Source organism: Ixodes scapularis, unplaced genomic scaffold (assembly GCF_016920785.2).
Source record: "Ixodes scapularis isolate PalLabHiFi unplaced genomic scaffold, ASM1692078v2 PGA_scaffold39__5_contigs__length_11793443, whole genome shotgun sequence".
Classification (NCBI taxonomy): Eukaryota; Metazoa; Arthropoda; class Arachnida; order Ixodida; family Ixodidae; genus Ixodes; species Ixodes scapularis.
Genome location: NW_024609867.1, coordinates 264,454 through 289,108, shown reverse-complemented (window position 1 = coordinate 289,108; position 24,655 = coordinate 264,454). Strand labels below are relative to the sequence as shown.

Here is a 24,655-nt window from a genome sequence, read left to right as displayed (position 1 = left end):
ACGTAGCACTCGTCACACCTTGCGCACGGAGCGCACGCACATAAGACTTTTTTTTTTCCCAAAAGTGCCAAATCCGTGCAAAGCAAAACCAGAATAAAGGGGATTTGTTTTTCTTTTTTTTTATCGGTATGGTTTTGAGTTATGTAGCGCGGCGGCCTGTACAATTTGTTTCTCACGTAATGTGACCGATATCAATTTCATACCTACTGCAAATGATACCCACTCGGATATTCTTCGAATTTCAGCAAACAATAACTTAGTTTCTGTTTATTTTAAATCGGATTGGTTTGGCTTTCATAGCTGCAAGCCAGACTGCAGTATAACAATCATAGAATTTTTATAATGTACGCTAGAGCTTCAACTGGCGCTAGTGTCTATGCAACTTCCGTGACGCAAGTTGAAACAGACAGCAGCCAGTCTACTTTTGCGGTGCTCCTGTGCATTCCTATGGAAAACGCGCGTGCATTTTGTCTCTTCTAAGGAAAACAACATCGAAACCTTTTGTTATTTGGGTCGTACCGAATAGTATGAACCTTTATTAATAATTCAAAAGTGTAATTGCTTTAGTTGTATTTTTCTGACCAGTGACGGATGTTTAACTTGACTAATATTTTGGAATTCATTTGCAACCTGATCTGTCATGGCACTACCATATAAAGCTCACCCTGGCGGCTGCTAACCGCTCTTTCGGATTTCTCAAGCGTAACCTTAAACAGGCTCCTCCTAACATACGCAAGCTTGCCTTTTCCACACTAATACGTTCGAAATTAGAATATGCATCAGCCATTTGGTATACCGAACATGCTTACATCATAAACGACATTGAATCACTGCAAAATCGTGCCGCTCGCTTCATATTTTCAGATTATTCACGTCATTCCAGCGTCACAGCACTAAAATGCCCAGCAGAGCTACCCGAACTACTCCATCGTCGCAAACTTTCACGCCTATCTCTTTTCATAAACTTTATCACCACGCGTCACTTCACGGTGATTTCTTCGAGCCACCTGCCGTTATTTTTCCACGCCGCGATCACCCCTACAAAGTTAAACGCGTAACCTGTAAGTCACCTGCTTTTTCCCGGTCATTCATTCCACGTACCACAATCGATTGGAATAATCTACCATCGCACATTGCCTCAGAAAAAGACACCACGAAGTTTCAAGAACAAATTCAAAATACTGATGCCATCTAACTTTTGCTGTTCTACATTGTTGTTTCCTCTTTTCCGAAACGTGCAGAGCAAATGTGTACTATTTTCTTTTTACCTTGACTCAGCTTTATTGCAGTGTGATGAGTGAGTGTATGTTTTTTATTCGTTTTTGAGTGTATCCTTTATTTTCTTTTTATTATTAAGTGTATTGATTGTTTGCTAGTATTCTCATATGTTGTTCACTGTGCACTAGTTCCTATTGGAACGATTTATGTACCCTTCCTATGTAATACCCTCTCACGAGGGCCTTTAGGGGTAATATGAATAAATAAATAAATAAATATTTCAGGACCCTGCCTATGCCCAACGGCGTTTGTTCAAAGACATTGGCGCATCAAAAAAAAAAAAAAAAAAATTGCCAAATAGAATGTAGAGTGTGTTCAAAATTCGCTAACATGTAGAGTCACCAAAACCCTAACCGGGATTCAGTCGTGTGGAATTGATATTGTTTTTAGCGACGAAGTAAACAGCCAAGACTGGACATCGAGCGTGGAAGCGTGTGCCGAGGAACTTTGAAGACAAACACGGCCGGAGGCGACGAGGGTGGATCCATTAGCGAAAGAAGGATTGGCGACTCATATTTGCATCTCCATTTAAAATCTTGGGCGTCGTCCTAATTAAGAACGTAATCTTCAATGCGAGCGGTTTACTGCCTTCATCTGCGTATACGACACTTGGAAATAAACGGCGTACATGGGCTAGTAAACGCCGTTTCGTTCGTTTTAGTTGAGAACGAATTTTCAAGTGAAATGACCTGTACTTAGGCGAAACACCGTGTGTGATTTATGATAAAGTTTAATGACATTCGTCGTAAAAAATAAAGAGTAACGCACAATAACACCCCGGCGAAAGACAACAGGAGAGACGAACTCCCGCATTTATGCGCCTTTTGGCATATCACATACGTTAAACATATACCATAAATAACGATCGATGAAAGAAATAAGACTTGCGAGATACACAGCTCATAAATATTGCAGAGAAATTGTGGTTACAAACATATTTACATCCACCAGCAAGTTCTAATACTAAATGAATCAAACATCATATCAAGAAACAAATGCAAAAATCTGAAAAAAAGAAAGAAAAAAGAAGGCATGGTTTCAGGATTACTGGTGGCAAAAGAGGACTCGTTTGGTCAAGGTTTGACGCACATCGGCCCCACGGGATCTTTCCTTAATGGTGCGGGCCAGGTGTCGCAACCGCAGTGCGACATATTTCTTAACGACTGCCTTGGCAAGTCACACTGCGCGCTTTGGCTTATCATTGGCATGCACCTGGTTCTTAAAACTCTTTGCGTGTTTGTCGTAAAATGCCCTTATGCTAGAACAGTCAGGAGAGTTGCATTCATTTTTGCGGCTTCATCTTCAGTGGGCATCTTGTTTTTGTTTTTCGGTTTCCTGCAGGACCAGGCAAACGAGCCCAGAGGGGTACACAAGCAAACAAACAAACAAATAATCAATCAATCAATCAATCAACCTTATTTTTTCAAGTAAAATACAAATTAGACTTGAACGGTCCGCTGGCACAAAAGGCAAACATGTTTTCGACGAGGTATCAGCGGCCCGTAAGGACGACAAAATCCAGAGGCAAATACAGAAACAAAAAAATAAAGAAATAAAAAATCCGCGCATGCAGAAACCTACAGCAACAAAATATCGTAATAACACTCAGACATCATACAAGGTAAAATAAAAATTACATATGCGTACAAACAACACCAGGAAGCACAATAAATCACACCGCCCGTCATTAGACTTTGTCAGGGAGTTAAAGAGAAGAAACATGATCTTGAAAAAACTGAAATAATACCTGAAAAACAAGCGAGCTGGTGAAGATTCATGGTAATAAAACCCGAGACTCAGGAACACAGAAGGGGACGAACACAACACAATGTCTCAAACACAGCTGAACGTTTATTTTTCAGACCCTCGTTTAAAAAGGAGAGCCCCCCCCCCCCCCCCCCCCGGTGCCCCCACCCGACATTTACAGTCCCGAAGGTCAAGGGGCTTCCTCCCGTCTAGTCCACGTCAGCAGCCCTTCTCGCACACACAGCCATCGACATGCCCTAGGCGCCACAGAGTCGATGAGAACGTCCACGCAGTTGAATGATCACCCTCCACTGCCACCACTGCTAATCCCCCATTCCCTCGCAACGCTTCCTTGCCCCCCGCCGACGAATCGTACACAAGCACACCACACAGATATACCCCCTTCCCCCCCCCCCCCCCCACGCTTTACAGTTGCCGGCGTAAACACAAACCTCGAAAACACATGGGGAGGGCCACCCAGTGAGCTCAAATGCGCCGCAAAGTAATCTCAAAGCCTTACAGTTTGTGCCGCTAACCGTCGATCCCCCCTTTCTTTCTTTCATTTTTTTTATATGTACTTTCTCATGTTTAATTACTGTTACCAACACGCTCGTTTTGTACTTACTTATCCCCGACCTTCCCAAACCCCCCCCCCCCCTCTTTCCCCTTATTTCCGTCTCCTTCCAATGTCCTAAAAAAAAATATTAATTTTTACTGAGCTTTTGGGTTGGAACTCACCCGTCATGGAGGCGAAATTCCGTTTCTGATATAGGACCAGGTAAGGTTGTCTAACGAAAAGGAAGGATTGCTTATGCAGTTCCCAATACTCCCTATTCTAATGGTTTCCCTCAGCAGACTAACCCCATTCACGGGAGGGGTGAGCGGGTGCCGAAAAAAACACAGAAATAGAGAAGTCGAGTGTCGGGACGGGGTAGTTTATGGTATACCATTGACATGTGGTTTTACTTACGTTGCCCAAACAGGAAGATGTGTAAACGACCGGTTATTAGAGCACAAAAAAGCAGTAGAAATGAGGGCTCAAAATTCAGAAGTAGCCAGACATGTTGAAGAGTGCAATGGGTGCAACCCGGAGTGGGCCAGAACAGAAATTATCTACAGTGAAAAAGATGCGACTAAAAGAATATTGAGGGAAACCATTAGAATAGGGAGTATTGGGAACTGCATAAGCAATCCTTCCGTTTCGTTAGACAACCTAACCTGGTCCTATATCAGAAACGGAATTTCGCCTCCATGGCGGGTGAGTTCCAACCCAAAGACTCAGTAAAAATTAATCTTTTTTTCTTTTCTTTTTCTTTTTTTTAGGGCATTGGAAGGAGACGGAAATAAAGGAAAAGAGGGGGGGGGGGTTGGGAAGGTCGGGGATAAGTAAGTACAAAACGAGCGAGCTGGTAACAGTAATTAAACATGAGGAAGTACATATAAAAGAAAAAAAAAAGAAAAAAAGGGGGGGATCGACGGTTAGCGGCACAAACTGTAAGGCTTTGAGATTACTTTGCGGCGGATTTGAGCTCACTGGGTGGGCCTCCCCATGTGTTTTCGAGGTTTGTGTTTATGCCGGCAACTGTAAAGGGGGGACGGGAAGGGGGTATATCTGTGTGCTGTGCTTGTGTACGATTCGTCGGCGGGGGGCAAGGAAGCGTTGCGAGGGAGTGGGGGATTAGCAGTGGTGACAGTGGACGGTGATAAGTCAACTGCGTGGACGTTCTCATCGACCCTGTGGCGCCTAGGGCATGTCGATGGCTGTGTGTGCGAGAAGGGCTGCTGACGTGGACTGGACGGGAGGAAGCGGCTTGACCTTCGGGACTGTGGATGTCGGGTGGGGGCACCGGGGGGGCTCGTTTTTTTAAACGAGGGTCTGAAAAATAAACGTTCAGCTGTATTTGAGACATTGTGTTGTGTTCGTCCCCTTCTGTGTTCCTGAGTCTCGGGTTTTATTACCATGAATCTTGAAATAAGACAGCAAAAAATGGCCTATAAAGTACACTATGTAAAATTATTATAAGCATCAAGTACATAATATAAAATACATAGTGTAAAAATTAGTATAATGCTTGTGTATGGAAAGCATCCCTATTGAAAATTCCGGCAAAAACTTCCAGTGACATTTGGTGGAAACGGGCTAATTTCCCCTCACTTTCACCAGAAACCAGCGTAGTTGACCAGTTTTTTGGTGGAAACATTACCGGCCGCCACTTCCAGTGACCAGATTTCGCTGGACCTTTTGCCGGAGCCGCTGACGGTTAAAATCCGGCAAAAACTTCCAGTAACATTCGGCGGGAACGGGTTAATTGCCACTCATTTTCATCAGAAACCAGTGTAGCCACTTTCGCTGGAAGCTTACCAGAACCACTTTCGATTACCCGCCGCTGGAATCCTACCGGAAGCCACTCTCGTTTGCCGGACACCAAACATCACTGGAAACCGACGCAAGGGGAACCGCTTAAGTCAAGGAGGCCAAGACGAGCAAGGGGACAGAGTTTGTAATGGCGGCCGCCAATACAGCGGCATTCTCGTGAGTGCGTGTTTTAGCTCGAAACGACGTTGCAATTCTGCAAGAAGTGCGTGCAGCGAACTGTTTTGACGACCCAAAACGGTGGGCAGCGATCACCGGCAACTTGATATTTGCGACAGGCAAAAGTCTGGGCCGGAGCAGGTACGAGACCACTTGAGCGGCATTCTCGTGAGTGCGAGTTTTAGCTCGGGACGACGTTGCAATCCTCAAAAAGTACGTGCAGTGAACTGATTTGACGATCCAAAAAAGTGGGCACTTTCACCCGTTTTCATCCGAAACCAATTTACCATGTCTTTGGTCGATTATTTGCCGGCAAACAGATTTCGCTGGGATGTCCCCGGCAGCCACTTTCATACACCAGACGACCCGGATTTCCTAGAAACTTACCCTACACAGGAGGCTGCGTCGCCTCCGAAACGGAGAGAACGGCGAGAGAAGGACCGGCGCGGAGGCGGCCAGAAGGCAGCGGCGGCTGCCTCCTCTCCGTGCTACGTGCACGTGACGTCCGAGACTCCTTGCGTGCGCCGACCCGCCGATAAAAAAAAAAAAAAAAAAAAAAAAAAAAACTTTCCGGTGCGCACACGCAATTGGCCCTCTCCTCCCCTCCCCTCCCCCCCCCCCCCCCTCTTTTAGAACACCTACACACACACACACACACGCACGTCTGTCTCGGCAGTCTCCGTCGGACGTGTTTGTTTTCAGCTTTGGGAGTAGCGGCCGTCGCCGCCGTCGCGATTCCTTGTGGTGTTGTTAAGCCTCGGCTAAAGTTTGTTTCGGCGGACATCGGTGGTGTGGCGCCGGACCCAGAGCTGCGACTTGACGATGGCGTGTGCCCGCGGCAAATACCGTGCCAAAACAAGAGTGACATCCTGCGGGAAGCGGACGCCGGAATCTTGTCCAAGCAAGAAATTGCGAAGAAGCGTGCAATACCGAAAAACACGCTATGGCGGCAGAAGTTGCCAACGAAAGGAAGAGGATGCGGCCCGGAAAGTATCCCGACCTCGAGAAAACGCTTCTGCTTTGAATTAAGGACATGCGTGCACACGATATTCCACTGAGCGGCCCTGTCATGCTGGCGAGGCAGCGGACTTCGCCCAGCAGCTGGTTTACGACGACTTTGCTGCTTCAGATGGGTGGCTGCACCGATTCCACGAGCGTTACGACTTTGTTTTCCGTGCTGTGTCGGGAGAAGGAAAGGCCGTTACTTCACTTTCGTTTGTTCCAACTTCTGTTAATTCGAATTGAGGCGGCTTCTTCTTGCGGTTCGCATTAACGAGCTTTTACTGTATGTGGGGGGCCTATATCTTCCAAAGCAGCTGGGTGTGCAGATGGAAAGAATATATTTTTCAGTGACCTGCTTCTTACGCCTCTGTCCGTCCGCCTTCAGAAGCATCCAGCGAGCGAAAAAGACTGCACAAGATTTCTCAACGTCGGCGGATGTTCGTTTCGCGAATTCGTGGTTTTCGCGAAGCGCGCTACTGACGCCTGGTGCACCCGCGGCGACGGCATCAGGGACGACATCGTGAGTGTGCCCAGGATTTTTCACGGGAGGCGGATGTTCGCTCCGCGCGGTCGTGGTTTTCGCTAAGCGTGCTACTGACGCCTGGTGCACCAGCGGCGACGGCAGCAGGGACGACATCGTGAGTGTGCCCGGGATCTTTCTACGGCGGCGGGTGTTCGCTCCGCGCGGTCGTGGTTTTCGCTAAGCGTGCAACTGACGCCTGCTGCACCCGTGGCGACGGCATCAGGGACGACATCGTGAGTGTTGTGCCCGGGATTTCTCTACGGCAGCGGATGTTCGTTCCGCGCGGTCGTGGTTTTCGCTAAGCGTGCTACTGACGCCTGCTGCACCCGTGGCGACGGCATCAGGGACGACATCGTGAGTGTTGTGCCCGGGATTTCTCTACGGCAGCGGATGTTCGTTCCGCGCGGTCGTGGTTTTCGCTAAGCGTGCTACTGACGCCTGCTGCACCCGTGGCGACGGCATCAGGGACGACATCGTGAGTGTTGTGCCCGGGATTTCTCTACGGCAGCGGATGTTCGTTCCGCGCGGTCGTAGTTTTCGCTAAGCGTGCTACTGACGCCTGGCGCACCCGTGGCGACGGCATCAGGGACGACATCGTGAGTGTTGTGCCCGGGATTTCTCTACGGCAGCGGATGTTCGCTCCGCGCGGTCGTGGTTTTCGCTAAGCGTGCTACTGACGCCTGCTGCACCCGTGGCGACGGCATCAGGGACGACATCGTGAGTGTTGTGCCCGGCATTTCTCTACGGCAGCGGATGTTCGCTCCGCGCGGTCGTGGTTTTCGCTAAGCGTGCTACTGACGCCTGCTGCACCCGTGGCGACGGCATCAGGGACGACATCGTGAGTGTTGTGCCCGGGATTTCTCTACGGCAGCGGATGTTCGCTCCGCGCGGTCGTGGTTTTCGCTAAGCGTGCTACTGACGCCTGCAGCACCCGTGGCGACGGCATCAGGGACGACATCGTGAGTGTTGTGCCCGGCATTTCTCTACGGCAGCGGATGTTCGCTCCGCGCGGTCGTGGTTTTCGCTAAGCGTGCTACTGACGCCTGCTGCACCCGTGGCGACGGCATCAGGGACGACATCGTGAGTGTTGTGCTCGGGATTTCTCTACGGCAGCGGATGTTCGCTCCGCGCGGTCGTGGTTTTCGCTAAGCGTGCTACTGACGCCTGCTGCAACCGTGGCGACGGCATCAGGGACGACATCGTGAGTGTTGTGCCCGGGATTTCTCTACGGCAGCGGATGTTCGCTCCGCGCGGTCGTGGTTTTCGCTAAGCGTGCTACTGACGCCTGCTGCACCCGTGGCGACGGCATCAGGGACGACATCGTGAGTGTTGTGCCCGGGATTTCTCTACGGCAGCGGATGTTCGCTCCGCGCGGTCGTGGTTTTCGCTAAGCGTGCTACTGACGCCTGCTGCACCCGTGGCGACGGCATCAGGGACGACATCGTGAGTGTTGTGCCCGGGATTTCTCTACGGCAGCGGATGTTCGCTCCGCGCGGTCGTGGTTTTCGCTAAGCGTGCTACTGACGCCTGCTGCACCCGTGGCGACGGCATCAGGGACGACATCGTGAGTGTTGTGCCCGGGATTTCTCTACGGCAGCGGATGTTCGCTCCGCGCGGTCGTGGTTTTCGCTAAGCGTGCTACTGACGCCTGCTGCACCCGTGGCGACGGCATCAGGGACGACATCGTGAGTGTTGTGCCCGGCATTTCTCTACGGCAGCGGATGTTCGCTCCGCGCGGTCGTGGTTTTCGCTAAGCGTGCTACTGACGCCTGCTGCACCCGTGGCGACGGCATCAGGGACGACATCGTGAGTGTTGTGCCCGGGATTTCTCTACGGCAGCGGATGTTCGCTCCGCGCGGTCGTGGTTTTCGCTAAGCGTGCTACTGACGCCTGCTGCACCCGTGGAGACGGCATCAGGGACGACATCGTGAGTGTTGTGCCCGGGATTTCTCTACGGCAGCGGATGTTCGCTCCGCGCGGTCGTGGTTTTCGCTAAGCGTGCTACTGACGCCTGCTGCACCCGTGGCGACGGCATCAGGGACGACATCGTGAGTGTTGTGCCCGGGATTTCTCTACGGCAGCGGATGTTCGCTCCGCGCGGTCGTGGTTTTCGCTAAGCGTGCTACTGACGCCTGCTGCACCCGTGGCGACGGCATCAGGGACGACATCGTGAGTGTTGTGCCCGGGATTTCTCTACGGCAGCGGATGTTCGCTCCGCGCGGTCGTGGTTTTCGCTAAGCGTGCTACTGACGCCTGCTGCACCCGTGGCGACGGCATCAGGGACGACATCGTGAGTGTTGTGCCCGGCATTTCTCTACGGCAGCGGATGTTCGCTCCGCGCGGTCGTGGTTTTCGCTAAGCGTGCTACTGACGCCTGCTGCACCCGTGGCGACGGCATCAGGGACGACATCGTGAGTGTTGTGCCCGGGATTTCTCTACGGCAGCGGATGTTCGCTCCGCGCGGTCGTGGTTTTCGCTAAGCGTGCTACTGACGCCTGCTGCACCCGTGGCGACGGCATCAGGGACGACATCGTGAGTGTTGTGCCCGGCATTTCTCTACGGCAGCGGATGTTCGCTCCGCGCGGTCGTGGTTTTCGCTAAGCGTGCTACTGACGCCTGCTGCACCCGTGGCGACGGCATCAGGGACGACATCGTGAGTGTTGTGCTCGGGATTTCTCTACGGCAGCGGATGTTCGCTCCGCGCGGTCGTGGTTTTCGCTAAGCGTGCTACTGACGCCTGCTGCACCCGTGGCGACGGCATCAGGGACGACATCGTGAGTGTTGTGCCCGGGATTTCTCTACGGCAGCGGATGTTCGCTCCGCGCGGTCGTGGTTTTCGCTAAGCGTGCTACTGACGCCTGCTGCACCCGTGGCGACGGCATCAGGGACGACATCGTGGGTGTTGTGCCCGGGATTTCTCTACGGCAGCGGATGTTCGCTCCGCGCGGTCGTGGTTTTCGCTAAGCGTGCTTCTGACGCCTGCTGCACCCGTGGCGACGGCATCAGGGACGACATCGTGAGTGTTGTGCCCGGGATTTCTCTACGGCAGCGGATGTTCGCTCCGCGCGGTCGTGGTTTTCGCTAAGCGTGCTACTGACGCCTGCTGCACCCGTGGCGACGGCATCAGGGACGACATCGTGAGTGTTGTGCCCGGGATTTCTCTACGGCAGCGGATGTTCGCTCCGCGCGGTCGTGGTTTTCGCTAAGCGTGCTACTGACGCCTGCTGCACCCGTGGCGACGGCATCAGGGACGACATCGTGAGTGTTGTGCCCGGGATTTCTCTACGGCAGCGGATGTTCGCTCCGCGCGGTCGTGGTTTTCGCTAAGCGTGCTACTGACGCCTGCTGCACCCGTGGCGACGGCATCAGGGACGACATCGTGAGTGTTGTGCCCGGGATTTCTCTACGGCAGCGGATGTTCGCTCCGCGCGGTCGTGGTTTTTGCTAAGCGTGCTACTGACGCCTGGCGCACCCGTGGCGACGGCATCAGGGACGACATCGTGAGTGTTGTGCCCGGGATTTCTCTACGGCAGCGGATGTTCGCTCCGCGCGGTCGTGGTTTTCGCTAAGCGTGCTACTGACGCCTGCTGCACCCGTGGCGACGGCATCAGGGACGACATCGTGAGTGTTGTGCCCGGGATTTCTCTACGGCAGCGGATGTTCGCTCCGCGCGGTCGTGGTTTTCGCTAAGCGTGCTACTGACGCCTGCTGCACCCGTGGCGACGGCATCAGGGACGACATCGTGAGTGTTGTGCCCGGGATTTCTCTACGGCAGCGGATGTTCGCTCCGCGCGGTCGTGGTTTTCGCTAAGCGTGCTACTGACGCCTGCTGCACCCGTGGCGACGGCATCAGGGACGACATCGTGAGTGTTGTTCCCGGGATTTCTCTACGGCAGCGGATGTTCGCTCCGCGCGGTCGTGGTTTTCGCTAAGCGTGCTACTGACGCCTGGCGCACCCGTGGCGACGGAATCAGGGACGACATCGTGAGTGTTGTGCCCGGGATTTCTCTACGGCAGCGGATGTTCGTTCCGCGCGGTCGTGGTTTTCGCTAAGCGTGCTACTGACGCCTGCTGCACCCGTGGCGACGGCATCAGGGACGACATCGTGAGTGTTGTGCCCGGGATTTCTCTACGGCAGCGGATGTTCGCTCCGCGCGGTCGTGGTTTTCGCTAAGCATGCTACTGACGCCTGGCGCACCCGTGGCGACGGCATCAGGGACGACATCGTGAGTGTTGTGCCCGGGATTTCTCTACGGCAGCGGATGTTCGCTCCGCGCGGTCGTGGTTTTCGCTAAGCGTGCTACTGACGCCTGCTGCACTCGTGGCGACGGCATCAGGGACGACATCGTGAGTGTTGTGCCCGGGATTTCTCTACGGCAGCGGATGTTCGTTCCGCGCGGTCGTGGTTTTCGCTAAGCGTGCTACTGACGCCTGCTGCACTCGTGGCGACGGCATCAGGGACGACATCGTGAGTGTTGTGCCCGGGATTTCTCTACGGCAGCGGATGTTCGCTCCGCGCGGTCGTGGTTTTCACTAAGCGTGCTACTGACGCCTGCTGCACCCGTGGCGACGGCATCAGGGACGACATCGTGAGTGTTGTGCCCGGGATTTCTCTACGGCAGCGGATGTTCGCTCCGCGCGGTCGTGGTTTTCGCTAAGCGTGCTACTGACGCCTGCTGCACCCGTGGCGACGGCATCAAGGACGACATCGTGAGTGTTGTGCCCGGGATTTCTCTACGGCAGCGGATGTTCGCTCCGCGCGGTCGTGGTTTTCGCTAAGGGTGCTACTGACGCCTGGCGCACCCGTGGCGACGGCATCAGGGACGACATCGTGAGTGTTGTGCCCGGGATTTCTCTACGGCAGCGGATGTTCGCTCCGCGCGGTCGTGGTTTTCGCTAAGCGTGCTACTGACGCCTGCTGCACCCGTGGCGACGGCATCAGGGACGACATCGTGAGTGTTGTGCCCGGGATTTCTCTACGGCAGCGGATGTTCGCTCCGCGCGGTCGTGGTTTTCGCTAAGCGTGCTACTGACGCCTGCTGCACCCGTGGCGACGGCATCAGGGACGACATCGTGAGTGTTGTGCCCGGGATTTCTCTACGGCAGCGGATGTTCGCTCCGCGCGGTCGTGGTTTTCGCTAAGCGTGCTACTGACGCCTGCTGCACCCGTGGCGACGGCATCAAGGACGACATCGCGAGTGTTGTGCCCGGGATTTCTCTACGGCAGCGGATGTTCGCTCCGCGCGGTCGTGGTTTTCGCTAAGCGTGCTACTGACGCCTGCTGCACCCGTGGCGACGGCATCAGGGACGACATCGTGAGTGTTGTGCCCGGGATTTCTCTACGGCAGCGGATGTTCGCTCCGCGCGGTCGTGGTTTTCGCTAAGCGTGCTACTGACGCCTGCTGCACCCGTGGCGACGGCATCAAGGACGACATCGTGAGTGTTGTGCCCGGGATTTCTCTACGGCAGCGGATGTTCGCTCCGCGCGGTCGTGGTTTTCGCTAAGGGTGCTACTGACGCCTGGCGCACCCGTGGCGACGGCATCAGGGACGACATCGTGAGTGTTGTGCCCGGGATTTCTCTACGGCAGCGGATGTTCGCTCCGCGCGGTCGTGGTTTTCGCTAAGCGTGCTACTGACGCCTGCTGCACCCGTGGCGACGGCATCAGGGACGACATCGTGAGTGTTGTGCCCGGGATTTCTCTACGGCAGCGGATGTTCGCTCCGCGCGGTCGTGGTTTTCGCTAAGCGTGCTACTGACGCCTGCTGCACCCGTGGCGACGGCATCAGGGACGACATCGTGAGTGTTGTGCCCGGGATTTCTCTACGGCAGCGGATGTTCGCTCCGCGCGGTCGTGGTTTTCGCTAAGCGTGCTACTGACGCCTGCTGCACCCGTGGCGACGGCATCAAGGACGACATCGCGAGTGTTGTGCCCGGGATTTCTCTACGGCAGCGGATGTTCGCTCCGCGCGGTCGTGGTTTTCGCTAAGCGTGCTACTGACGCCTGGCGCACCCGTGGCGACGGCATCAGGGACGACATCGTGAGTGTTGTGCCCGGGATTTCTCTACGGCAGCGGATGTTCGCTCCGCGCGGTCGTGGTTTTCGCTAAGCGTGCTACTGACGCCTGCTGCACCCGTGGCGACGGCATCAGGGACGACATCGTGAGTGTTGTGCCCGGGATTTCTCTACGGCAGCGGATGTTCGTTCCGCGCGGTCGTGGTTTTCGCTAAGCGTGCTACTGACGCCTGCTGCACCCGTGGCGACGGCATCAGGGACGACATCGTGAGTGTTGTGCCCGGGATTTCTCTACGGCAGCGGATGTTCGCTCCGCGCGGTCGTGGTTTTCGCTAAGCGTGCTACTGACGCCTGCTGCACCCGTGGCGACGGCATCAGGGACGACATCGTGAGTGTTGTTCCCGGGATTTCTCTACGGCAGCGGATGTTCGCTCCGCGCGGTCGTGGTTTTCGCTAAGCGTGCTACTGACGCCTGGCGCACCCGTGGCGACGGAATCAGGGACGACATCGTGAGTGTTGTGCCCGGGATTTCTCTACGGCAGCGGATGTTCGCTCCGCGCGGTCGTGGTTTTCGCTAAGCGTGCTACTGACGCCTGCTGCACCCGTGGCGACGGCATCAGGGACGACATCGTGAGTGTTGTGCCCGGGATTTCTCTACGGCAGCGGATGTTCGCTCCGCGCGGTCGTGGTTTTCGCTAAGCGTGCTACTGACGCCTGCTGCACCCGTGGCGACGGCATCAGGGACGACATCGTGAGTGTTGTGCCCGGGATTTCTCTACGGCAGCGGATGTTCGCTCCGCGCGGTCGTGGTTTTCGCTAAGCGTGCTACTGACGCCTGCTGCACCCGTGGCGACGGCATCAGGGACGAAATCGTGAGTGTTGTGCCCGGGATTTCTCTACGGCAGCGGATGTTCGCTCCGCGCGGTCGTGGTTTTCGCTAAGCGTGCTACTGACGCCTGCTGCACCCGTGGCGACGGCATCAAGGACGACATCGTGAGTGTTGTGCCCGGGATTTCTCTACGGCAGCGGATGTTCGCTCCGCGCGGTCGTGGTTTTCGCTAAGCGTGCTACTGACGCCTGGCGCACCCGTGGCGACGGCATCAGGGACGACATCGTGAGTGTTGTGCCCGGGATTTCTCTACGGCAGCGGATGTTCGCTCCGCGCGGTCGTGGTTTTCGCTAAGCGTGCTACTGACGCCTGCTGCACCCGTGGCGACGGCATCAGGGACGACATCGTGAGTGTTGTGCCCGGGATTTCTCTACGGCAGCGGATGTTCGTTCCGCGCGGTCGTGGTTTTCGCTAAGCGTGCTACTGACGCCTGCTGCACCCGTGGCGACGGCATCAGGGACGACATCGTGAGTGTTGTGCCCGGGATTTCTCTACGGCAGCGGATGTTCGCTCCGCGCGGTCGTGGTTTTCGCTAAGCGTGCTACTGACGCCTGGCGCACCCGTGGCGACGGCATCAGGGACGACATCGTGAGTGTTGTGCCCGGGATTTCTCTACGGCAGCGGATGTTCGCTCCGCGCGGTCGTGGTTTTCGCTAAGCGTGCTACTGACGCCTGCTGCACTCGTGGCGACGGCATCAGGGACGACATCGTGAGTGTTGTGCCCGGGATTTCTCTACGGCAGCGGATGTTCGTTCCGCGCGGTCGTGGTTTTCGCTAAGCGTGCTACTGACGCCTGCTGCACTCGTGGCGACGGCATCAGGGACGACATCGTGAGTGTTGTGCCCGGGATTTCTCTACGGCAGCGGATGTTCGCTCCGCGCGGTCGTGGTTTTCACTAAGCGTGCTACTGACGCCTGCTGCACCCGTGGCGACGGCATCAGGGACGACATCGTGAGTGTTGTGCCCGGGATTTCTCTACGGCAGCGGATGTTCGTTCCGCGCGGTCGTGGTTTTCGCTAAGCGTGCTACTGACGCCTGCTGCACCCGTGGCGACGGCATCAGGGACGACATCGTGAGTGTTGTGCCCGGGATTTCTCTACGGCAGCGGATGTTCGCTCCGCGCGGTCGTGGTTTTCGCTAAGCGTGCTACTGACGCCTGCTGCACCCGTGGCGACGGCATCAAGGACGACATCGTGAGTGTTGTGCCCGGGATTTCTCTACGGCAGCGGATGTTCGCTCCGCGCGGTCGTGGTTTTCGCTAAGGGTGCTACTGACGCCTGGCGCACCCGTGGCGACGGCATCAGGGACGACATCGTGAGTGTTGTGCCCGGGATTTCTCTACGGCAGCGGATGTTCGCTCCGCGCGGTCGTGGTTTTCGCTAAGCGTGCTACTGACGCCTGCTGCACCCGTGGCGACGGCATCAGGGACGACATCGTGAGTGTTGTGCCCGGGATTTCTCTACGGCAGCGGATGTTCGCTCCGCGCGGTCGTGGTTTTCGCTAAGCGTGCTACTGACGCCTGCTGCACCCGTGGCGACGGCATCAGGGACGACATCGTGAGTGTTGTGCCCGGGATTTCTCTACGGCAGCGGATGTTCGCTCCGCGCGATCGTGGTTTTCGCTAAGCGTGCTACTGACGCCTGCTGCACCCGTGGCGACGGCATCAAGGACGACATCGCGAGTGTTGTGCCCGGGATTTCTCTACGGCAGCGGATGTTCGCTCCGCGCGGTCGTGGTTTTCGCTAAGCGTGCTACTGACGCCTGGCGCACCCATGGCGACGGCATCAGGGACGACATCGTGAGTGTTGTGCCCGGGATTTCTCTACGGCAGCGGATGTTCGCTCCGCGCGGTCGTGGTTTTCGCTAAGCGTGCTACTGACGCCTGCTGCACCCGTGGCGACGGCATCAGGGACGACATCGTGAGTGTTGTGCCCGGGATTTCTCTACGGCAGCGGATGTTCGCTCCGCGCGGTCGTGGTTTTCGCTAAGCGTGCTACTGACGCCTGCTGCACCCGTGGCGACGGCATCAGGGACGACATCGTGAGTGTTGTGCCCGGGATTTCTCTACGGCAGCGGATGTTCGTTCCGCGCGGTCGTGGTTTTCGCTAAGCGTGCTACTGACGCCTGCTGCACCCGTGGCGACGGCATCAGGGACGACATCGTGAGTGTTGTGCCCGGGATTTCTCTACGGCAGCGGATGTTCGCTCCGCGCGGTCGTGGTTTTCGCTAAGCGTGCTACTGACGCCTGGCGCACCCGTGGCGACGGCATCAGGGACGACATCGTGAGTGTTGTGCCCGGGATTTCTCTACGGCAGCGGATGTTCGTTCCGCGCGGTCGTGGTTTTCGCTAAGCGTGCTACTGACGCCTGCTGCACCCGTGGCGACGGCATCAGGGACGACATCGTGAGTGTTGTGCCCGGGATTTCTCTACGGCAGCGGATGTTCGTTCCGCGCGGTCGTGGTTTTCGCTAAGCGTGCTACTGACGCCTGCTGCACCCGTGGCGACGGCATCAGGGACGACATCGTGAGTGTTGTGCCCGGGATTTCTCTACGGCAGCGGATGTTCGCTCCGCGCGGTCGTGGTTTTCGCTAAGCGTGCTACTGACGCCTGCTGCACCCGTGGCGACGGCATCAAGGACGACATCGTGAGTGTTGTGCCCGGGATTTCTCTACGGCAGCGGATGTTCGCTCCGCGCGGTCGTGGTTTTCGCTAAGGGTGCTACTGACGCCTGGCGCACCCGTGGCGACGGCATCAGGGACGACATCGTGAGTGTTGTGCCCGGGATTTCTCTACGGCAGCGGATGTTCGCTCCGCGCGGTCGTGGTTTTCGCTAAGCGTGCTACTGACGCCTGCTGCACCCGTGGCGACGGCATCAGGGACGACATCGTGAGTGTTGTGCCCGGGATTTCTCTACGGCAGCGGATGTTCGCTCCGCGCGGTCGTGGTTTTCGCTAAGCGTGCTACTGACGCCTGCTGCACCCGTGGCGACGGCATCAGGGACGACATCGTGAGTGTTGTGCCCGGGATTTCTCTACGGCAGCGGATGTTCGCTCCGCGCGGTCGTGGTTTTCGCTAAGCGTGCTACTGACGCCTGCTGCACCCGTGGCGACGGCATCAAGGACGACATCGCGAGTGTTGTGCCCGGGATTTCTCTACGGCAGCGGATGTTCGCTCCGCGCGGTCGTGGTTTTCGCTAAGCGTGCTACTGACGCCTGGCGCACCCATGGCGACGGCATCAGGGACGACATCGTGAGTGTTGTGCCCGGGATTTCTCTACGGCAGCGGATGTTCGCTCCGCGCGGTCGTGGTTTTCGCTAAGCGTGCTACTGACGCCTGCTGCACCCGTGGCGACGGCATCAGGGACGACATCGTGAGTGTTGTGCCCGGGATTTCTCTACGGCAGCGGATGTTCGCTCCGCGCGGTCGTGGTTTTCGCTAAGCGTGCTACTGACGCCTGCTGCACCCGTGGCGACGGCATCAGGGACGACATCGTGAGTGTTGTGCCCGGGATTTCTCTACGGCAGCGGATGTTCGTTCCGCGCGGTCGTGGTTTTCGCTAAGCGTGCTACTGACGCCTGCTGCACCCGTGGCGACGGCATCAGGGACGACATCGTGAGTGTTGTGCCCGGGATTTCTCTACGGCAGCGGATGTTCGCTCCGCGCGGTCGTGGTTTTCGCTAAGCGTGCTACTGACGCCTGGCGCACCCGTGGCGACGGCATCAGGGACGACATCGTGAGTGTTGTGCCCGGGATTTCTCTACGGCAGCGGATGTTCGTTCCGCGCGGTCGTGGTTTTCGCTAAGCGTGCTACTGACGCCTGCTGCACCCGTGGCGACGGCATCAGGGACGACATCGTGAGTGTTGTGCCCGGGATTTCTCTACGGCAGCGGATGTTCGTTCCGCGCGGTCGTGGTTTTCGCTAAGCGTGCTACTGACGCCTGCTGCACCCGTGGCGACGGCATCAGGGACGACCTCGTGAGTGTTGTGCCCGGGATTTCTCTACGGCAGCGGATGTTCGCTCCGCGCGGTCGTGGTTTTCGCTAAGCGTGCTACTGACGCCTGCTGCACCCGTGGCGACGGCATCAGGGACGACATCGTGAGTGTTGTGCCCGGGATTTCTCTACGGCAGCGGATGTTCGTTCCGCGCGGTCGTGGTTTTCGCTAAGCGTGCTACTGACGCCTGCTGCACCCGTGGCGACGGCATCAGGGACGACATCGTGAGTGTTGTGCCCGGGATTTCTCTACGGCAGCGGATGTTCGCTCCGCGCGGTCGTGGTTTTCGCTAAGCGTGCTACTGACGCCTGGCGCACCCGTGGCGACGGCATCAGGGACGACATCGTGAGTGTTGTGCCCGGGATTTCTCTACGGCAGCGGATGTTCGCTCCGCGCGGTCGTGGTTTTCGCTAAGCGTGCTACTGACGCCTGCTGCACTCGTGGCGACGGCATCAGGGACGACATCGTGAGTGTTGTGCCCGGGATTTCTCTACGGCAGCGGATGTTCGTTCCGCGCGGTCGTGGTTTTCGCTAAGCGTGCTACTGACGCCTGCTGCACCCGTGGCGACGGCATCAGGGACGACATCGTGAGTGTTGTGCCCGGGATTTCTCTACGGCAGCGGATGTTCGCTCCGCGCGGTCGTGGTTTTCGCTAAGCGTGCTACTGACGCCTGCTGCACCCGTGGCGACGGCATCAAGGACGACATCGCGAGTGTTGTGCCCGGGATTTCTCTACGGCAGCGGATGTTCGCTCCGCGCGGTCGTGGTTTTCGCTAAGCGTGCTACTGACGCCTGGCGCACCCGTGGCGACGGCATCAGGGACGACATCGTGAGTGTTGTGCCCGGGATTTCTCTACGGCAGCGGATGTTCGCTCCGCGCGGTCATGGTTTTCGCTAAGCGTGCTACTGACGCCTGCTGCACCCGTGGCGACGGCATCAGGGACGACATCGTGAGTGTTGTGCCCGGGATTTCTCTACGGCAGCGGATGTTCGCTCCGCGCGGTCGTGGTTTTCGCTAAGCGTGCTACTGACGCCTGCTGCACCCGTGGCGACGGCATCAGGGACGACATCGTGAGTGTTGTGCCCGGGATTTCTCTACGGCAGCGGATGTTCGTTCCGCGCGGTCGTGGTTTTCGCTAAGCGTGCTACTGACGCCTGCTGCACCCGTGGCAACGGCATCAGGGACGACATCGTGAGTGTTGTGCCCGGGATTTCTCTACGGCAGCGGATGTTCGCTCCGCGCGGTCGTGGTTTTCGCTAAGCGTGCTACTGACGCCTGGCGCACCCGTGGCGACGGCATCAGGGACGACATCGTGAGTGTTGTGCCCGGGATTTCTCTACGGCAGCGGATTTTCGTTCCGCGCGGTCGTGGTTTTCGCTAAGCGTGCTACTGACGCCTGCTGCACCCGTGGCGACGGCATCAGGGACGACATCGTGAGTGTTGTGCCCGGGATTTCTCTACGGCAGCGGATGTTCGTTCCGCGCGGTCGTGGTTTTCGCTAAGCGTGCTACTGACGCCTGCTGCACCCGTGGCGACGGCATCAGGGACGACATCGTGAGTGTTGTGCCCGGGATTTCTCTACGGCAGCGGATGTTCGCTCCGCGCGGTCGTGGTTTTCGCTAAGCGTGCTACTGACGCCTGCTGCACCCGTGGCGACGGCATCAGGGACGACATCGTGAGTGTTGTGCCCGGGATTTCTCTACGGCAGCGGATGTTCGCTCCGCGCGGTCGTGGTTTTCGCTAAGCGTGCTACTGACGCCTGCTGCACCCGTGGCGACGGGATCAGGGACGACATCGTGAGTGTTGTGCCCGGGATTTCTCTACGGCAGCGGATGTTCGTTCCGCGCGGTCGTGGTTTTCGCTAAGCGTGCTACTGACGCCTGCTGCACCCGTGGCGACGGCATCAGGGACGACATCGTGAGTGTTGTGCCCGGGATTTCTCTACGGCAGCGGATGTTCGCTCCGCGCGGTCGTGGTTTTCGCTAAGCGTGCTACTGACGCCTGGCGCACCCGTGGCGACGGCATCAGGGACGACATCGTGAGTGTTGTGCCCGGGATTTCTCTACGGCAGTGGATGTTCGCTCCGCGCGGTCGTGGTTTTCGCTAAGCGTGCTACTGACGCCTGCTGCACCCTTGGCGACGGCATCAGGGACGACATCGTGAGTGTTGTGCCCGGGATTTCTCTACGGCAGCGGATGTTCGCTCCGCGCGGTCGTGGTTTTCGCTAAGCGTGCTACTGACGCCTGCTGCACCCGTGGCGACGGCCTCAGGGACGACATCGTGAGTGTTGTGCCCGGGATTTCTCTACGGCAGCGGATGTTCGTTCCGCGCGGTCGTGGTTTTCGCTAAGCGTGCTACTGACGCCTGCTGCACCCGTGGCGACGGCATCAGGGACGACATCGTGAGTGTTGTGCCCGGGATTTCTCTACGGCAGCGGATGTTCGCTCCGCGCGGTCGTGGTTTTCGCTAAGCGTGCTACTGACGCCTGGCGCACCCGTGGCGACGGCATCAGGGACGACATCGTGAGTGTTGTGCCCGGGATTTCTCTACGGCAGCGGATGTTCGTTCCGCGCGGTCGTGGTTTTCGCTAAGCGTGCTACTGACGCCTGCTGCACCCGTGGCGACGGCATCAGGGACGACATCGTGAGTGTTGTGCCCGGGATTTCTCTACGGCAGCGGATGTTCGCTCCGCGCGGTCGTGGTTTTCGCTAAGCGTGCTACTGACGCCTGCTGCACCCGTGGCGACGGCATCAGGGACGACATCGTGAGTGTTGTGCCCGGGATTTCTCTACGGCAGCGGATGTTCGCTCCGCGCGGTCGTGGTTTTCGCTAAGCGTGCTACTGACGCCTGCTGCACCCGTGGCGACGGCATCAGGGACGACATCGTGAGTGTTGTGCCCGGGATTTCTCTACGGCAGCGGATGTTCGTTCCGCGCGGTCGTGGTTTTCGCTAAGCGTGCTACTGACGCCTGCTGCACCCGTGGCGACGGCATCAGGGACGACATCGTGAGTGTTGTGCCCGGGATTTCTCTACGGCAGCGGATGTTCGCTCCGCGCGGTCGTGGTTTTCGCTAAGCGTGCTACTGACGCCTGCTGCACCCGTGGCGACGGCATCAGGGACGACATCGTGAGTGTTGTGCCCGGGATTTCTCTACGGCAGCGGATGTTCGTTCCGCGCGGTCGTGGTTTTCGCTAAGCGTGCTACTGACGCCTGCTGCACCCGTGGCGACGGCATCAGGGACGACATCGTGAGTGTTGTGCCCGGGATTTCTCTACGGCAGCGGATGTTCGTTCCGCGCGGTCGTGGTTTTCGCTAAGCGTGCTACTGACGCCTGCTGCACCCGTGGCGACGGCATCAGGGACGACATCGTGAGTGTTGTGCCCGGGATTTCTCTACGGCAGCGGATGTTCGTTCCGCGCGGTCGTGGTTTTCGCTAAGCGTGCTACTGACGCCTGCTGCACCCGTGGCGACGGCATCAGGGACGACATCGTGAGTGTTGTGCCCGGGATTTCTCTACGGCAGCGGATGTCCGTTCCGCGCGGTCGTGGTTTTCGCTAAGCGTGCTACTGACGCCTGGCGCACCCGTGGCGACGGCATCAGGGACGACATCGTGAGTGTTGTGCCCGGGATTTCTCTACGGCAGCGGATGTTCGTTCCGCGCGGTCGTGGTTTTCGCTAAGCGTGCTACTGACGCCTGGCGCACCCGTGGCGACGGCATCAGGGACGACATCGTGAGTGTTGTGCCCGGGATTTCTCTACGGCAGCGGATGTTCGTTCCACGCGGTCGTGGTTTTCGCTAAGCGTGCTACTGACGCCTGCTGCACCCGTGGCGACGGCATCAGGGACGACATCGTGAGTGTTGTGCCCGGGATTTCTCTACGGCAGCGGATGTTCGTTCCGCGCGGTCGTGGTTTTCGCTAAGCGTGCTACTGACGCCTGCTGCACCCGTGGCGACGGCATCAGGGACGACATCGTGAGTGTTGTGCCCGGGATTTCTCTACGGCAGCGGATGTTCGCTCCGCGCGGTCGTGGTTTTCGCTAAGCGTGCTACTGACGCCTGGCGCACCCGTGGCGACGGCATCAGGGACGACATCGTGAGTGTTGTGCCCGGGATTTCTCTACGGCAGCGGATGTTCGTTCCGCGCGGTCGTGGTTTTCGCTAAGCGTGCTACTGACGCCTGCTGCACCCGTGGCGACGGCATCAGGGACGACATCGTGAGTGTTGTGCCCGGGATTTCTCTACGGCAGCGGATGTTCGCTCCGCGCGGTCGTGGTTTTCGCTAAGCGTGCTACTGACGCCTGCTGCACCCGTGGCGACGGCATCAGGGACGACATCGTGAGTGTTGTGCCCGGGATTTCTCTACGGCAGCGGATGTTCGCTCCGCGCGGTCGTGGTTTTCGCTAAGCGTGCTACTGACGCCTGCTGCACCCGTGGCGACGGCATCAGGGACGACATCGTGAGTGTTGTGCCCGGGATTTCTCTACGGCAGCGGATGTTCGTTCCGCGCGGTCGTGGTTTTCGCTAAGCGTGCTACTGACGCCTGCTGCACCCGTGGCGACGGCATCAGGGACGACATCGTGAGTGTTGTGCCCGGGATTTCTCTACGGCAGCGGATGTTCGCTCCGCGCGGTCGTGGTTTTCGCTAAGCGTGCTACTGACGCCTGCTGCACCCGTGGCGACGGCATCAGGGACGACATCGTGAGTGTTGTGCCCGGGATTTCTCTACGGCAGCGGATGTTCGTTCCGCGCGGTCGTGGTTTTCGCTAAGCGTGCTACTGACGCCTGCTGCACCCGTGGCGACGGCATCAGGGACGACATCGTGAGTGTTGTGCCCGGGATTTCTCTACGGCAGCGGATGTTCGTTCCGCGCGGTCGTGGTTTTCGCTAAGCGTGCTACTGACGCCTGCTGCACCCGTGGCGACGGCATCAGGGACGACATCGTGAGTGTTGTGCCCGGGATTTCTCTACGGCAGCGGATGTTCGTTCCGCGCGGTCGTGGTTTTCGCTAAGCGTGCTACTGACGCCTGCTGCACCCGTGGCGACGGCATCAGGGACGACATCGTGAGTGTTGTGCCCGGGATTTCTCTACGGCAGCGGATGTTCGTTCCGCGCGGTCGTGGTTTTCGCTAAGCGTGCTACTGACGCCTGGCGCACCCGTGGCGACGGCATCAGGGACGACATCGTGAGTGTTGTGCCCGGGATTTCTCTACGGCAGCGGATGTTCGTTCCGCGCGGTCGTGGTTTTCGCTAAGCGTGCTACTGACGCCTGGCGCACCCGTGGCGACGGCATCAGGGACGACATCGTGAGTGTTGTGCCCGGGATTTCTCTACGGCAGCGGATGTTCGTTCCGCGCGGTCGTGGTTTTCGCTAAGCGTGCTACTGACGCCTGCTGCACCCGTGGCGACGGCATCAGGGACGACATCGTGAGTGTTGTGCCCGGGATTTCTCTACGGCAGCGGATGTTCGCTCCGCGCGGTCGTGGTTTTCGCTAAGCGTGCTACTGACGCCTGGCGCACCCGTGGCGACGGCATCAGGGACGACATCGTGAGTGTTGTGCCCGGGATTTCTCTACGGCAGCGGATGTTCGTTCCGCGCGGTCGTGGTTTTCGCTAAGCGTGCTACTGACGCCTGCTGCACCCGTGGCGACGGCATCAGGGACGACATCGTGAGTGTTGTGCCCGGGATTTCTCTACGGCAGCGGATGTTCGTTCCGCGCGGTCATGGTTTTCGCTAAGCGTGCTACTGACGCCTGCTGCACCCGTGGCGACGGCATCAGGGACGACATCGTGAGTGTTGTGCCCGGGATTTCTCTACGGCAGCGGATGTTCGTTCCGCGCGGTCGTGGTTTTCGCTAAGCGTGCTACTGACGCCTGCTGCACCCGTGGCGACGGCACCAGGGACGACATCGTGAGTGTTGTGCCCGGGATTTCTCTACGGCAGCGGATGTTCGCTCCGCGCGGTCATGGTTTTCGCTAAGCGTGCTACTGACGCCTGCTGCACCCGTGGCGACGGCATCAGGGACGACATCGTGAGTGTTGTGCCCGGGATTTCTCTACGGCAGCGGATGTTCGCTCCGCGCGGTCGTGGTTTTCGCTAAGCGTGCTACTGACGCCTGGCGCACCCGTGGCGACGGCATCAGGGACGACATCGTGAGTGTTGTGCCCGGGATTTCTCTACGGCAGCGGATGTTCGTTCCGCGCGGTCGTGGTTTTCGCTAAGCGTGCTACTGACGCCTGCTGCACCCGTGGCGACGGCATCAGGGACGACATCGTGAGTGTTGTGCCCGGGATTTCTCTACGGCAGCGGATGTTCGCTCCGCGCGGTCGTGGTTTTCGCTAAGCGTGCTACTGACGCCTGGCGCACCCGTGGCGACGGCATCAGGGACGACATCGTGAGTGTTGTGCCCGGGATTTCTCTACGGCAGCGGATGTTCGTTCCGCGCGGTCGTGGTTTTCGCTAAGCGTGCTACTGACGCCTGCTGCACCCGTGGCGACGGCATCAGGGACGACATCGTGAGTGTTGTGCCCGGGATTTCTCTACGGCAGCGGATGTTCGTTCCGCGCGGTCGTGGTTTTCGCTAAGCGTGCTACTGACGCCTGCTGCACCCGTGGCGACGGCATCAGGGACGACATCGTGAGTGTTGTGCCCGGGATTTCTCTACGGCAGCGGA

At 57.9% G+C, this 24,655-nt stretch overlaps 1 pseudogene; it reads right to left on the bottom strand.

Annotated features, from left to right (window-relative positions):
- Positions 1–2,322: 2,322 nt before the first annotated feature.
- The window catches only part of LOC121836998, a 78,942-nt pseudogene continuing 56,609 nt past the window's right edge, over positions 2,323–24,655 (bottom strand).